This window comes from Triturus cristatus, chromosome 2_1 (assembly GCF_964204655.1).
Source record: "Triturus cristatus chromosome 2_1, aTriCri1.1, whole genome shotgun sequence".
NCBI lineage: Eukaryota > Metazoa > Chordata > Amphibia > Caudata > Salamandridae > Triturus > Triturus cristatus.
In genome coordinates, this window is record NC_140581.1 from 651236567 (window position 1) to 651252894 (window position 16328).

A 16328-nucleotide genomic window follows, 5' to 3' on the forward strand; every position below is an offset into this window, starting at 1 on the left:
TCGTAATGGCTTCCCTGTTCACTTACATCACAGAATGGACGGGACGTTGAAGGGGCATATCTGCTCAGCCTAATATGCAAACACATAGGATATAGTGCCCCCTGCCTTAGGTCTAAGGCCTGCAGTAGGGGTGACTTACCTATATCTTATAGAGTGCATGGGATTCATGGGACACAGGGCTGTGTGCCATGTCGACTCTTCAGAAGTTCCTGCACCAAGAAACGCAGCTGCAATGGCAGAGTGCATAGCCTTAGTAAGGGGGCCCTAGGTGGCGCAACCAGTGCTGCAGCCCAAGAGGACCCTCTTAAGTAGCAGGGATACAACTTACTAGGGACTTACAGTGGTAGCTGAAGTTGTGACAATCCTGGTTTAATATTTTGGGAAAGAGGTCTGGCACTAGGAATCTGGTTAGCAGAGGGGCAGTGATCATGCAGTTCAAATTCACATCTGGCATCACGCAAAAAGTAGGGGGTAACCATGCAAAAAGAGGTGCTGTCCCACACTTTTATATAGATTGAACCTTTTTATCAACAAATGTAATAAATTTGCTTTGATTGTTCCATCAAACTTCTCTTTCAAGAGTCTGTAGAGGTAAAATTTAATTTGGAATGTTAAACCAGAATGTATTCTTTCTATAATCTTTTCTTTTCTCTTTAAGGTTCTTTTGTGTTCCTTTGTCAGGTTGTTGAGATTTACAGAGCATTACAATTAACAAACTTTGAGTCCTCACTTTCACAAATAGTCAGACAAGAACCTTTTGTTTTCTTTTTAAAACTGAAGTTATCTTTGCTCCCCCCTCAATATTGAATCTTTTCTGAATTGTCTCTATTCTGTTTTATCACAGGTGCCTGGGTTTATCATCATGTGGAATGCGGTATGGCTTCATGAGGACCTAAGACCTGCATATTCCTGCGAGGTCCAGTAAGGTCTTGCAATAAATGCATGTTGGCATGCATTGCCCCTCCAAATTTAGGGAAGGCCTGCAGCCAAAATCAGTCCTTCCTAATCTGCTGTTAATAAAAAGTAGATGATTGCTGTCACTATTAAAGTGACAGTAGACACACAGTATAAATGATGCATCCTCTGGGGTAAAAAAATAATATTCTAGCAAACTAAACCTAAGAGCCTCTGTAGTCACTGTGAAGAGTTAGAGGCTGAAAAAGCATGCTTTATCTCCCAAATTAGAGTCAAGGTTTAACACCAACTTTCTAATTAGTTTGGTTGTGGATAAGGTTGTAAAGGTTTCTGGGCCAGATGTGACACACGTCTTTTTGCGACTAGTACTTTAATTTGTATACTGACCTATATACTATTAAGTTGGTTTGCAAAATAAGGATTCACAGGAGGGCTCAGAACCATGGCCCGATTGAGAGCCAAAAGCAGCCCTGGCAAATTTGGCGTATCAGCCCGTCACTTCCTATTCAGTCTCAGGCAGCTCCATTCTGCTGCACTGAGGCTTGTATTTTTATTGCACTGGTCTGCTGGCCTACAGTGATAGCATCCCCGAAAGGTGAAAATCGTCACTCAAGTGAAAATCGCCCCGCTGGCCTCTAGCCTACAGGGAAAATGACCGATGCCATCTTATGTTGTCAGCTGTGTGATTGCCTGTTTGTCCGTTTGCACTCCATCCAGTATTGAAGGAGTTCACTGTTCCACGACTCTGTGAGTCCATGCATGACCCCGCAAGTCTTTTATTTTATTCTCTTTTAAAACACACCCACCTAAACAAATCGTCCCTTTCTTTTATTAAGCTGTCACCTTCCTTTTCGTCCTGACAAAGACTCATCGTGATGTCCTTACAAATCAGACATTTTGGGTCGAAACATCAACGTATTGTTCTCTCATGTCCAATAACAGTGTAACCATAAATAGTTGAATGTTCTGGTTACCACGGTAATTATACACATGGACAAAGATTTAAATATACTGGCCACTAAATTGTGTTATTTATGTATCTGTGCTTTTTCATTTCTCGTTTTCAGATTTTCACCTTTATCACTTCATGTCACAACAGTCACTATTGAACCACTATTTCTTGTTTTGTATGACAGCCCGCTTTCCAGAAAAAAAGTTGATATATATAAATAAAGAAAAAAGAAAATATATATATATATTGATCTAAAAATTGGTGTAGTGTGTTATGTATCTAAAAATGTATGTTTACCTGCTAAATGACTATTGCATGTCTAAAGGAATTATTTGCTACCCGACGGAACTACTCTGTAGTCAATACCCAGGTTCCGAGGGACACTGGCCTAATTTAAAATACAGATTTACAAATCGGGGTTACACAATTATTTGTCACTTTTAATACTCAGAGTGCATGCATTGGAATACTGGTAAACAATCTACCAGTGTTCGTAGTCAAGCATGCCAGCAAAATTGCACCATATAAAAGAGGGGAGAACACAAATGTCATTATACTAGTGAACGGGTATCTTGAATAAGTGGATTTTGCTGACAAAGAAACATTTTAAATTCTGGAATCCATGAATCAGGTTTTGTTAAATTGTGTTAAAAAATCAAATTATGCTCCTTAATTGAGCTGAGGTATAGATATATTCTGCAATTTGAGCCAGATTAACAATTTAGACAGAGTTATAGTATCTTTTCTCAGAGAGCAGGAAGTTCTGTTGATCTCTTAGCAAACTGGTAAATGTGAATGCAGGTTTAGAATGTTGAGTTTGCGGTTACATGCAGATATCCCAGCCCACCAGACCTCTCTAAGGAAATGGGGAGGGGCCCGGGGGGGCTGGTATTTCCAACAAAACAACTTGTATTCCACACAATGGCTCAACTCCCCATCCCTCCCCAGTACAACCACTGGCTCTCAAACACACATCATGTAGACAAAGGCAACATGACCCCAGGCAAGGGATCGACTGTAAAGAATTGATCAGGAGGGTGGCTAGTGACTCACCCCTCCTGACTATAGATGTATTGCTGCCACCACTGTCAGTCTACCACAGCCTGGGTAGAGAGGACAGTAGCCACTCTCTGAGAAATACTTTTGCACTACACATGTCCCCTCGACCTCAGTGCCAAGCTCTAGTTCATATTTCAAACTTCAATGGAAATTATTGCTCCAGTGCAGAGCAAATTCCACTGGATACCTTTGAACCAAAGTTTAGGTAAGAAGTATTCCTCAGTACTTGCAGTCACATTGATAACTGAGCAATTTCAGAGGTGAGAGTTGAGTATAGTGTACAGGTAACCTACAAGTGAAATCAGTGGCACATTTTGTTTGGTGAACTGAATTTTAGTGTTTGGAAATATTAATCTGGCTCCTAGTTTGGGGTTAAATGATGTTGACCCATTAAAATTGGGATATCTTGACAGTTGGGGCCTTAAGAGCTGTAGCTCCTTCCTTAGGGGGGATTACATTTGGTGGTGAAGGAGGCATACTGCAATGTGACCCACAGACAATTGTGTGCAAGCCCACAGACTCAGGAGACTCACACTGGTTCATTCAGCCCTACGTCTTCTGGATAGCATGTAGGTTAACTGAGTGCTGGCTCTCCACAGAAAGGGCTGGTGCAAACATAAACGTCAAAAGACAGCAAAAGCATTGTGTTTTAATGAAATGATTACGGTCACACCAACAAGTTTTCCTAAGTCAAGAAAATAAACTGTGACCTTTTTGGAAAAAAAGGAATCTGGCAGGTGTCTCTCACCTGTCCCCTTTGAATATGGCTAGATATGTTAGGAGTCAGTCAAAACAGCCTGAGAATCTCTTACCTGCAGTTAATATTACAGAGCCCGAACCTGAACATTAGTACTCAGAATTATTGGATTTTTACAACATATCATGAACAATTACTACTCTTCATCAAATAATACCATTAAGAATGATTGTAAAGATTATGAACAACTACGCAAATATTATAACTGAAAGGTCAAAAATTAGGTACACCCCGGTCTTATATCATCAAATATTACTAATCAGTCTAATACATACCTAATTATAACTTGCTGCATATCAACCTAGTTGTATTAGCTTATTCATGCTGAGTCAAAAAATGGTACACCACACTGCATACCTTCCATTCCATGAGGCCTCAAATCAGTTTTTGTTTATTTCAGTATCCCTTCAGCAACCCCACCAAATCACAGCTACCTTTTCTTGGTTTCTTGTATATGGTGGTCAATGAGCTGAGGCATGGGTAGCTTATTCCCGGCTTTTGTTTCACTAGTCAGGATAATGAACAATAATTATGTTCAGATCATAGAAGTAACTACTATGTTATCTCCACTTCCTGCTTCAAAACAGAATTAGCAAGGTAATGTTAACCTGAGACCATATTTTAGTTAATGTGGTTTATTAAAGAGCTGCAGAGAATGGAAAAATCCCTCCTCTGGCCAACTAGCGTGAGCCTAAAAAGTAGATGACAAACACTACTTTAGGAAGCCTTTTTTCAAGACGTTATTCTTCCATCACACACACAGTGTATTTAATGCATAGACAATGGACATGGCCGAATACAGGAAACTCTGAGTTGTACATTATAAGAAAATATAAAACATCGGTGCCACAGAGAGTATGCTCACCAGGCATTCACCTGCATTTAGATAAGCCGTTTCCTAGGGCCTTCCTCTGATTGCTCTTGAGGAATAAAGAGGGCCACAAAGTGTTATGTCAATGCCGCTGAGCTCCTTGTTCTAAGTGATGCTTCTATGGAGTGTGGGCCACACACAGCAACAAGATGACATGCCAGCAGGGCTTCAGCAAGGACTTCAATGTGGTCCCATCCACAAGCACACTGCTCTGTGCTCTGGCGGCTCCAACAAAAGAAGAATGGTTACACCCAGGTATTTGTCTACACAATGTTTCACAAGTTGGAGGACATTCCAGATACAATTTAAAAGCTACTGGCAGTTGGACAGCACTCACTGTCAGTCAGTGGCTGTACATTCATCAGAGTTATCAAAAAACTAACCAATCAGTTTTGATGCGATTTAACTACTTCAGAACAGCTCATAGGAAGGGCAACCATTGCCCTTTACCCTGAATACATTGAGGTGTCTGGAGTGATTGTGCAGCATCCAAAATAACATTTCTAAAGGACTTTTCTGGCAGGACACCATGTATATTGTCCCCAGAGAAGCACTTGAAACATAGAAATAGAAGAGAAGTAGGAAATGGAGTATCGAGTTGCAAATAATATGCTGATTATGGCAAATGCTAGAAATTCTCTATTACATTTCTTAACAAATCCCTTCTCTTCAGGTCTTTTCACTACCCAAAGTGTGTAGATATTGTCAGCTATCTAACCTATGTCACTGTATTAATTTACTAAGCCTTTGTTAGGCCAAACTATGTACAGTTTCTTTATATACCTTTTGCTGTCATCAGGTCAGCCATGAGAAATTCAACCTTTCAGCATCTCGCACCAGCAACCGGTCCATTTGTCTTTCCCTGCCCCTGCATCAGTTCCTTATATCACTCTATCACCAAAAATGTCTAATAGGAGTGAACATGGGAGCTCACTCCTGCTTGGTTCCTGCATTACTATAAAAGCACTAAGACATTTCCCTTTTGCTGGAGCTTACTGAAACTATGGAAGTTAATGCTAATTGTCCCTTTCTCCTTCCAAGACTGATCACCGAACAGTTATCCTCACTTGCAGTTGTGGTTGCAACAATCATACCAGAGAAGTGGAACATGTCTGTTTTCTACCTTCTTAGTATGAACGGTGTCACATAATATGTAAGGCCTGATTCACAGAGGTAAACGTGCATGTTTGTGTACATTTACGATTGTTTGCTATTCCCAAAGGTATTTTACTAATAGTATCTTTATGATTGTGGAGTCTCCGCGCATACAAAGATGGGACAGTCCTATATTTTTATGTATGGATACTTCACAGTCGTAAATATACTAGGTATATCAATCCATCTGTTAATATGCACCAGGCAGAGATGCTGTTGAATGAGTAAACAGATGCCAAAAGGGCAAGAATTGGAAATGGATTGATGACATCAGCAGTAGTCATGCTCAACTATATTATTATAACTATTATTATAATTATTATTATTATTATTATTATTATTATTATTGTTATGTTATGTGGCATAAACCTAGCCAAATGGCAGCTGAGCACTGTACAAAGACAAGCTTAAAGTAAACAAGTGATAGGAAAGGTGATAGTTTTGGGGACGGGTAATGCATTGTGATGCAGTGTTGCTTAAAGAGGTGAGTCTCTCCTTAATTGAAGCAGCTTTGGGGCAGTGCTGATGAATATGTGATTGCTTTTCCAGATTCTGGTGGCATGGGTAGAAAAGGCCTACCATCTTATTTTTTCTTTTTGTTAATTTCTTAGCTGCAGTTTAATGATATCCTGGCTGTGGGTAATATTATTTTAAGGTAAGTATACTGCCTACTTCTGAATAAATATACCTCATGAAGGCGGAAGAAAGTCGAAATGCAGTCAAGGCTGACAACCTGAGCAGAAATTGCCCATTCTTTATGTATGTATTTACATTTAGGTACATTTATGTATGTGTCATGAACACATCATCAACTCAAATCATCTTTTAATAATTCAGTTAATCAGGCTGAGAAGACCCATTATCTATTCTATACCCCTAAGGTAATCTCATAAATCTGAAATGTGTTCCCCTGAATGTGAATGAGTTTAAGTAATATGATTAAGAGGTTAAACTCTCGCTAAAAAATGCCTTCAATATGTCTTTTGTAATCTTGCACATTTTGCATGCATGTTGCACCATCGAGGGCTCCTCCAGGAGGTGTGCCGTGTGGGCCCCCTCCCATATTCAAATTAGCTCCTGGGGCCAGGTTACTACAATGGCCCCCCTCCATTAGTGTATTTGTGCCCTGGGGAGGTGGCTGTCTTCGGGGCTGCATAGGGGGGTATCCTCCACTTATTTTTTTATTGAATGTCCCTGTAACCTCTGCGTTTTTTACCGTGAATTTCTATGGTTTTTGAAGTAATAGTCATGTTTGCAGAGTGGTGGAGAAAAGGGGTTAAGCCTCCGACCAGCTCTCAGAAATTCCGCTGTGTAGGACTTACAGGAGGTACCAGGAGGTCTGCTTGGCCCCCAAGCTCCCTCAGGAGTAAAGCGGAATTCATCCCCCAACCAGTGGTGCACCAGCAGGTGCGTTTGCAGAGTAGTGGAGAAAGGGGGCATGGTTTCCATATATCTCTTAGCAATTCCGCTGTGTGGGACTTACTTGAGGTAACACGAAGGGTAGTTGCCCCCAAGGATGTCCCTGGCGCATTCTAAGTTGGGGAATTAAGTCCCCTTCAATACTGAGGGTCAATGGGGGCCAACTCGCCCACCAGGTACCACCAGTAAATGCCAAAGAGCTGCATTGCAGAGAGGTGGTCTGAGGCCACGCCCCCTTTTATACCACTCTGCAAATGCGACTCTTGGCGCACTGCTGGTGGGGCGATGAGGTACTCTTGTGTCCTGAGGACCTGAGGACGCAAGTGGACTTCATCCCCCGAGAGGCAGTGCACCAGGAGGCGCGTTGGCAGAGTGATGTAAAAAGGGTGCTTGGCCTCGGACCACTCTCAGCAATCCAGCTGTGTGGGGCTTACTGGAGGTACCTGGTGGGCTAGTTGGTCCCCAGGGACCCTCATGAGGAAAGGAGTCGTCATCCCCAACCAAGAGTGCACCAGGAGGCGTGTTTGCAGAGTGGTGGAGAAAGAAGGCGTGGCTTCTGTCCACCTCTCAGCAATCCCACTGTGTGGGGCTTACTGGTGGTAAGAGATAGTCTAGTTGGCCCCTAAGAACCCCCAGCAGTGAAGGGTACTTCAATCCCCATCCAAGAGCGCATCAGGGAGTGCGTATGCAGAGTGGTGGGCAAAGGGGGCATGGCCTGTTATGAGAACTTAGCAATCCTGCTGTGTGGTACTCACTGGAGGTAATAGGAGGGTAAGTTGGCCCCCAAGGATGTTCTTGGAGCCAACTACCCCTCTTGTTACCCCCTGTAAGTTCCACACAGGATTGCTAAGACATCTTCGGAGGCCACGCCCCCTTTCTCCACCACTCTGCAAACGTGCCTCATGGCAGACTACAGGATGGGAGATGAAGTCCACTTGACTCCGGAGGGACTTTGGGGGCCAAGAAGCCCTCCTGGTCCCTCCTATAAGTCCTACCTAGCGGATTTTCTGAGCACTGGTCGGAGGCCCAGCATCCTTTCTCTACTACTCTGCAAACGTGAATACAACTTAAAGAAGCATCTTACTGCACCTCTGACTTAGAGGTAGTTTTAATCCCCCTGCCCTATTATGTACTAGGGCCTTACAGAGGAGGTCATTCCAATCACAGGGGTACCCCAACGCATAGTGTTCCCCAGTGCATGTAGGTGTTTTCACTGTATTCTAAGTGTCTTTTAGCATAGCACTGGCTCTAGGCCTGGTTAGTCAGAGTCAGTTACCACCAGTACCCGTCAGCAAAATGTTTGGATGACTTTGCAACAAGGTCACTTTCTGTACCTCTGTTGGTTCTTTCTGCATATCTCTTGCTTCTTTCTGCACTTTTCTTTGTCTTTCTGGTCTTCTGTTGCCTCTTTCTGCTTATCTGTTGCCTCTTTCTGCTTATCTCTTGCTTCTTACTGCACCTTTCTTTGTCTTTCTCGATTTCTGTGTCCTCTTTCTGCATTTCCCTTGCTTCTATCTGTGCCTTTTTTCCTCTTTACACATGTCCTACCTCTGTAGGCAAAGTTAGGAGTTAACATTTAAAAAACCTTAGAAATTCACTGAAAAAACCTTAGATTTTAGGGACATTATAGTTAGAAATTAGCATTTAAAAAACCTTTGAAATTCAGTGAAAAAACCCTGGGTTTCAGGGACATTATAGTTAGAAATTAGCATTTTAAAAACCTTAGAAATTCACTGAAAAAAACACATGTTTCAGGGACATTATAGTTAGTTGGACATTTCATTCGTACAAAACCAGAGAAATTCGTCCGTTATAGTTAGTTCAGCTAACTATAACTCGCGCCCCCACAATGCACTGCTGATGACGTCACATATTACATTATTCATGACATGGTCAGTGACATCACTGATGACATCACTGATGACATCTCAAATGACATCACTGATGACATCATTGATGACATCATCCATGTGATAATATACAGACTATCATTTTCGAAACCATAGACACACCAATACCAGTTACTACATGCCCACTCACTAATTCCTAGGTCTACATACACACATCCACTCATTCACCCATACAGTCACTCACACATGCAATCACTCATCAATACAGCACTATTATTTGCACTCATATACCTATACAGACACTCACACGCCGTCACTCGTCCATATAGACACTCACACACTCCTAGTCAGTCATGCAAAGAATCAATCACACTCACATTTACTCACCTATAGAGTTATACACACACCACCTCACTTATTCATACAGATACTAAAACATACTTACTCTCTTATACAAGCACACACTCATGCATAAAGCCACTCTCACAATCACTCGCTCTCACATATAGTCATTTATATAGTCCAACACTCACATATACTGCCTTTTACATATGTAGGTACTCATGCATGTACCACTGAGACATCCATTCACTCACCAACACACCCGTACATACCATCACCCACCCATACAGTCCATCACAGATGCACTCTTGGACCCATACACCCAGTGAATCACCCACACACACATCTATGCACAGAGTCACACACCACCCTCCCACCCACACAGATACTCATGCACCCATACAGATACTCAGACAACCAATCAATGACCCATATAGACACTCATGTAGCTACTCACCGACCCTTTCAGCTGCTTACACACCAACTGACAGACTGATCCAGACATTCACACAGTTTAGTCACTAACTAATGCATTTAGCAAGATGCATCTAATCACTCACTTATACAGACAGTCACGCACCTACTAAATCATCCATTCACACACTCATACACCCACTCGTTCTTCAATACGCCTTGCATATATATATATATATAACATATTTAAACTTCACAGAAACAAAGATGATGTCATCAGTGATGTCAATTTAGATGTCATCAGTGATGTCACTGAGCATGTCATGAATGATGTAATATGTGACTTCATCAGCAGTGCATTGCGGGGCACGAGTTATAGTTAGCTGGACTAACTATAAGGTCCAAATTTCTCTGGTTTTATACAAGTTAAATGTCCAACTAACTATCACGTCCCTGAAACCTGTGTTTTTTTCAGTGAATATATATATATATTTTTTTTAACACAAAGGACGCCGCACTCTGGAGTATTGTGCTGTATCTTTTAATATGGAGAGAAAGGCCGGATTGGCCGAAACGCGTCGGTGAGACAGACTGGCTCTGTTTCCATATTAAAAGATACAGCACAATACTCCAGAGTACGGCGTACTTTGAGTTCAAAAAATTAATTTGGCCACTGGTTCGGCCCACCGCCTGCACCCGCGCTGCGCGCTCCAGTTGGTACCACATTGATGAAACAAGAAAAAAATAATATATATATATAGGCTGAAACGCGTCATGCAGGCATTGCTGTAAAACGAAAATAAATTTATTTTCTCACTTGCAACCTGGGTCAGCTTTCGTCTGTTCCTGTTTTCCCTAAGATTTCTGGTGCACAGGAGCACTCTTGACGAAATACTTCAATATATATATATATATTCAATCTCCAAGATTGCCCAACAGGCAAGGACGCACTCGGACAAGCAGCAGCGTATAGCCTTTAATCAGGTACGGACCAAAAGCAAGCATTCCAATCGCAGTTTACAGCTCCTTATGTCGATATAGCCTGACGCGTTTCAGAGCTGTTGCTCTTTCCTCAGAGGCTCGACAGTCCGGTATGAGCTAGTTCTGACACCCCCCCAATTAATAGTTAATTACTTGCCCTCTGATGGGTTGCACACGCAATGTCTACTGGGACTTGTGGTGTCAGAAATAATTATTTCCTTAAATGGATTCTGCATAATTCACGCTGTTGTCTATTTCTTAAAAGCCCTCCAATGGGCCTCAGAATACCAGTCAGTCCTCATCCTTGTTGCTTGTCCCACATACTAGGCTCGGCATAATTCCAAACCCCGTGGCCCCCAAAGTTCACAGGGTGGTGCAGTCCTTCGCGGCAGGGCTGCCGCGTGTAAATTCAAGCTCCAAGATTGCCCAACAGGCAAGGACGCACTCGGACAAGCAGCAGCGTATAGCCTTTAAGCAGGTACGGACCAAAAGCAAGCATTCCAATCGCAGTTTACAGGTCCTTATGTCGATATAGCCTGACGCGTTTCAGAGCTGTTGCTCTTTCCTCAGAGGCTCGACAGTCCGGAATGAGCTAGTTCTGACACACCCCCAATTAATAGTTAATTACTTGCCCTCTGATGGGTTGCACACGCAATGTTTACTGGGACTTGTGGTGTCAGAAATAATTATTTCCTCAAATGGATTCTGCATAATTCACGCTGTTGTCTATTTCTTAAAAGCCCTCCAATGGGCCTTAGAATACCAGTCAGTCCTCAATCCTTGTTGCTTGTCCCACATACGAGGCTGAAGAAGCAAGGGGAATAAGTGCGTAAAACATAAAAAGGGGGCAGAGTGGAAATACTCTGACCCTCTAGAGGTGCTTAGGGGGTCCCAGAAGGACCCCCTGGGGCCCCCCTTTTTAAAAAAAAAAAAGCGTCGAAATGCGCGCACGGTGCGCGCATCCTATCGCGTTGGATGCACGGGTTCTCTTGCAGTGGGTGCACGGATCCACGGCAAAGTTTTTTGAAAAACTACAAGAAATCATTGGTTGTATAACAACTTTCTACACTGAAAGGTAGGGTGTATATTTTTGTTTTTTAAAGGTATGATTGTTATTGGTTAACAAAAACATATTGTAAGGAACATTATATATGATAAGCTGATATGTTGAAAAGTCAAGCACACTTCCTGTCTTGTGTAGGAACATTGTGTGCTGAACTTGTGACCTGTGAGCTCAGTGCAGTGTTCCATGACCTGTTTCTATGGTAACAGGCAGCAGGCAGATTGGGGGAAGGGTTGAAATGTATTTCAGTTGGAAAGGGTTGAAATGTTTAACCAATAGAAATGTGTGTTTGCTTTTGAGTTTATGTGCGAAGGATTGTGATTTGATGTTTACATGTATATGTGTGGAAAATGAAAGGGACACTTTTTCATTCTTTGCTTTTGCTGAGAGGTGCACAGTGCAGAGATTCTGTACAAGAAAATATGGTGAGTGATTGATATACTCCTTAATCTACAAAAGAACTTGAAATATGAGTTATTTAATTGTGAGGGGATGTATGTAGACTATTTTAATCAGACTAATGTATTTTTCCTGCTAAATTGTAGGGAGTACTTTTTTTCTCTACAATGGTTGTGCATGTACAAACCATTCTGTGATAGGCATTTGTGTTTTTCATGTGTTTGTAGACAGATAACTGTGCAGTTTTTACATTTTGGTAGAATTAGAAACAAGTCATTGTTTATGAATTTTTGAAATGAGTTATGTTATATTTCTATACTAAAATGTAGTACTACTTCTAGATGAAGAAATGTGTTTTGATATAGTGCGAGGGATTGTGTTGTTTGTCTAGAAACACACAGTGAGTCTGTGTGCATTTGGGAACCACTGTGAGAGAAGCATTTGGTAACATTGTGTATTTGCTGACAGATAACTGTTTTAAAACATGTTATGTTGTCAAGTTTTAGTAGCATTAGAAGACAGTTATGGCTTATGCTTTCATTAAATGAGTCAGGCTTTGACATAAAAGTGCAGTCCTGAAATATGTAGATTGTGTACAGTTCCCTTACCACTTGCACTGTAGTGGATGAGTTTTGGTAAACTGATAGGGATAGTGGTGCTTGTCTAGAATCACACTGTGAGTTAGTGTGTATTTGGGATCAGTGTGAGAGAATCATTTGGTTAAATCATGTATTTGCTGACAGATAACTGTTTTACAATCTGTTATGTTGTGAAGTTTTAGTAGCATTAGAATCCAGTCTTTGCTTATATGTTGATTAAATGAGTCATGCCTTGACACTGATGTGCTGTACTTAAATATGTAGATTGTGTGCAGTCCCCTTACCCCTTCCACAGTAGTGAATGATTTTTGGTAAAGTCCTAGGATAGTGTTGATTGTCTAAAATCACACTGTGAGTCTGTGTGCATTTGGGTAAGGATTGTGAGAGAAGCATTTGGTAACATTGTGTATTTACTGACATAGTAATGAGTGTTGGTAAACTCCTAGGGATAGTGTTGTTTGTCTAGAATCACACTGTGAGTCTGTGTGCATTTGGGAACCACTGTGAGAGAAGTGTTTGGTAAGATCGTGTATTTGCTGACAGATAATTGTTATAAAACATGTCATGTTGTCAAGTTTTAGTAGCATTAGAAGACAGTTATGGCTTATGCTTTCATTATATGAGTCAGGCATTGACAGTAAATTGCAGTTGTGAAATATGTAGATTGTGTGCAGTTCGCTTACCACTTGCATTGTAGTGAATGAGTTTTGGTAAACTCATAGGTATAGTGGTGCTTGTCTAGAATCACACTGTGAGTTAGTGTGTATTTGGGATCACTGTGAGAGAAGCATTTGGTAACATCATGTATTTGCTGACAGATAACTGTTTTAAAACCTGTCATGTTGTGAAGTTTTAGTAGGATTAGAATCCAGGCTTTGCTTATGCGTTGATTAAATGAGTCATGCTTTGACACTGATGTGGTGTACTTAAATATGTAGATTGCGTGCAGTACCATTAACTCTTCCAGAGTAGTGAATGAGTTTTGGTAAACTCCTAGGATAGTGTTGCTTGTCTAAAATCACACTGTGAGTCTGTGTGCATTTGGGTAAGGATTGTGAGAGAAGCATTTGGTAACATCGTGTATTTGCTGACATATACCTGTTTTAAAACCGGTCATGTTGTGAAGTTTTAGTAGAATTAGAAGCCAGTCTTTGCTTATGCTTTGATTATATGAGTCAGGCTTTGACATAAAAGTGCAGTCCTGAAATATGAAGATTGTGTGCAGTTCGCTTACCACTTCCACAGTAGTGAATGATTTTTGGTAAACTTCTAGGTATAGTGGTTGTTGTGTAGAATCACACTGTGAGTCTGTGTGCATTTGAGAACCACTGTGAGAGAGGCATTTGGTAACATCGTGTATTTGCTGACAGATAACTAATTTAAAACCAGTTTTAGTAGCATTAGAAGCTAGTCTTTGCTTATGCATTGATAAAATGAGTCAGGGTTTGACACTAAGGTGTAGTACCATGTACTATTCTGTTCACTGTGGCAGAACTGAAAATTTAAAAGTTTTACCTAAGCACTGTCCTAGAAGTAGTCTGATTATTTAGTCAGAATCTAAGTACCAAATAGACTGATTCAAATGTCTATGCAGTATGCATGTAGTGTTCTAACACACTATACACTTGTCTTTTACCCCTTCAATTCCCTAGTCAGTATCCATACACTTCCAGGAAACATCCTGTCACTTCCTTTGCAGTCCTCTATAGACCCATTCAACAGCATGTACTAATCCATTCACTGTGCCAAAACCCAAACACTTATAAATTCACCCAGTACTCTAATGATTCAGTCACTGCCTAAGTATTCACGCACAGAGCCAGGTCTTTGCATATGGACTTCTTCAAACCCCTATCCACTATGCATGCAGTCCTCTAAGCACCTAGACACTTGTCTTTCACTCCTTCAATTCCCCAGTCAGTATCCGTTCACTTCCAGCAAACACCCTGTCACTCCATTTGCACTCCTCTAGTGACCCATTCAGCATAATGTACTAATCCATTCACTGCGCCAAACCCTAGTAAATTCACCCAGGCACTCTCCTTGCAGTACTCTAATCATTCAGTCAGTACCCAAGTACTCATTCAGTGACCCCGGCCTTAGTATATGGACTGCTTCAAACCGTTATCCACTATACATGCAGTCCTCTAACCACCTACACAATTGTCTTTCTCACCTTCAATTCCCTAGTCAGTATCCATACACTTTCAGGAAATACCCTGTCACTCCCTTTGCAGTCCTCTTCTGACCCATTCAGCATCATGTACTAATCCATTCACTGTGCTAAAACCCAAACCCTTATAAATTCACCAAGATACTATCTTTGCAGTACTCTAATCATTCAGTCAGTGCCTAAGTATTCATACACTGAGCCAGGCCATAGCACATAGACTGCTTCTAACCCCTATGCACTATGCATGCAGTCTTCTAACCACCTAGATACTTGTCTTTCACGCTTTCAATTTCCTAGTCAGTATCCATACAGTCCAGCACTTGTGACTGCCTTTGCACTCCACTAGTGAGTCATTCAGTACCAAGTACTAATCCATTCCCTGTGGGAAAATCCTAGCACTAATAAATTCACCTAGGCACTCTCTTTGTTATAGTCTAATCATTCAGTCAGTACCCAAGTAGTCATGCAGTGAGCCAGGCCTTAGCACATGGACTGCTTTAAATGCCTATGCAGTATTGATGCAGTCCTATAATCACCTACACAGTTGTGTTTCACACCTGGAATTCCCTAGTTAATATTCATACTCTTCTAGCAAACACCCTGTCACTCACCCAGTGTGTCTCCTTATAGTACTGTAATCATTTAGTCAGTTAGCATGTAGTCTTTTAGTGAGGTAGGCTTTAGGGCATGAACTGCTTCAAAGTAGTATGCACTATGCATGTAGTGTTTTAACGATCGTCACACTTGTGGTTCAGGGCTATAGTTTCTTAGTCAGTTTTTATATAAAATGTGTTTGTACAGTAATGGAATAGTATAAATTTGAAAGTTATTAATATACATTTATTTGTGATTCTTTTTTACAGATACAGAATAGGAGTGTTTCTCATCTGTTTGCACTCTTCTCGTGCAAGATTGTTTGGATGAAGGGTCCTTCGGTGTTTCATCATACTTGCCGTGCCGTACGAGTATTTCTTGTTAGGATCCCCTCGCAACAGAACTCTTTTGCAAATCTTGCACGTGACCAAGGTGGCATTGATCTTTGTTTGCCCCTTGGGAAAAGTAAAAAATTTCCACACCACTGAAGGAAAACGTTGTGGGCGTGGTGCCTTCTGCAAAAAAAAATCCTCAGATTCGGTAAATATTTTAAAGCGGCAACAATTACAGTTTTTGGAAGTAAAACTTTTGTTAGCTGTATACATTTTATATATCTGTGATTTGTTTCTTGTGGTATTTTGTTAAGAATACCATGTTGTTTTTTTTTAACAATCTTTTTGATTTTGCATCTCTGTCATCGACATCCGTGGTTCCCACAGGAGTGTTCCGCTTTGTTGTTTTGTATTATGGTTGTTACATTTTGTTTATTAGTTTATTGTTTATAT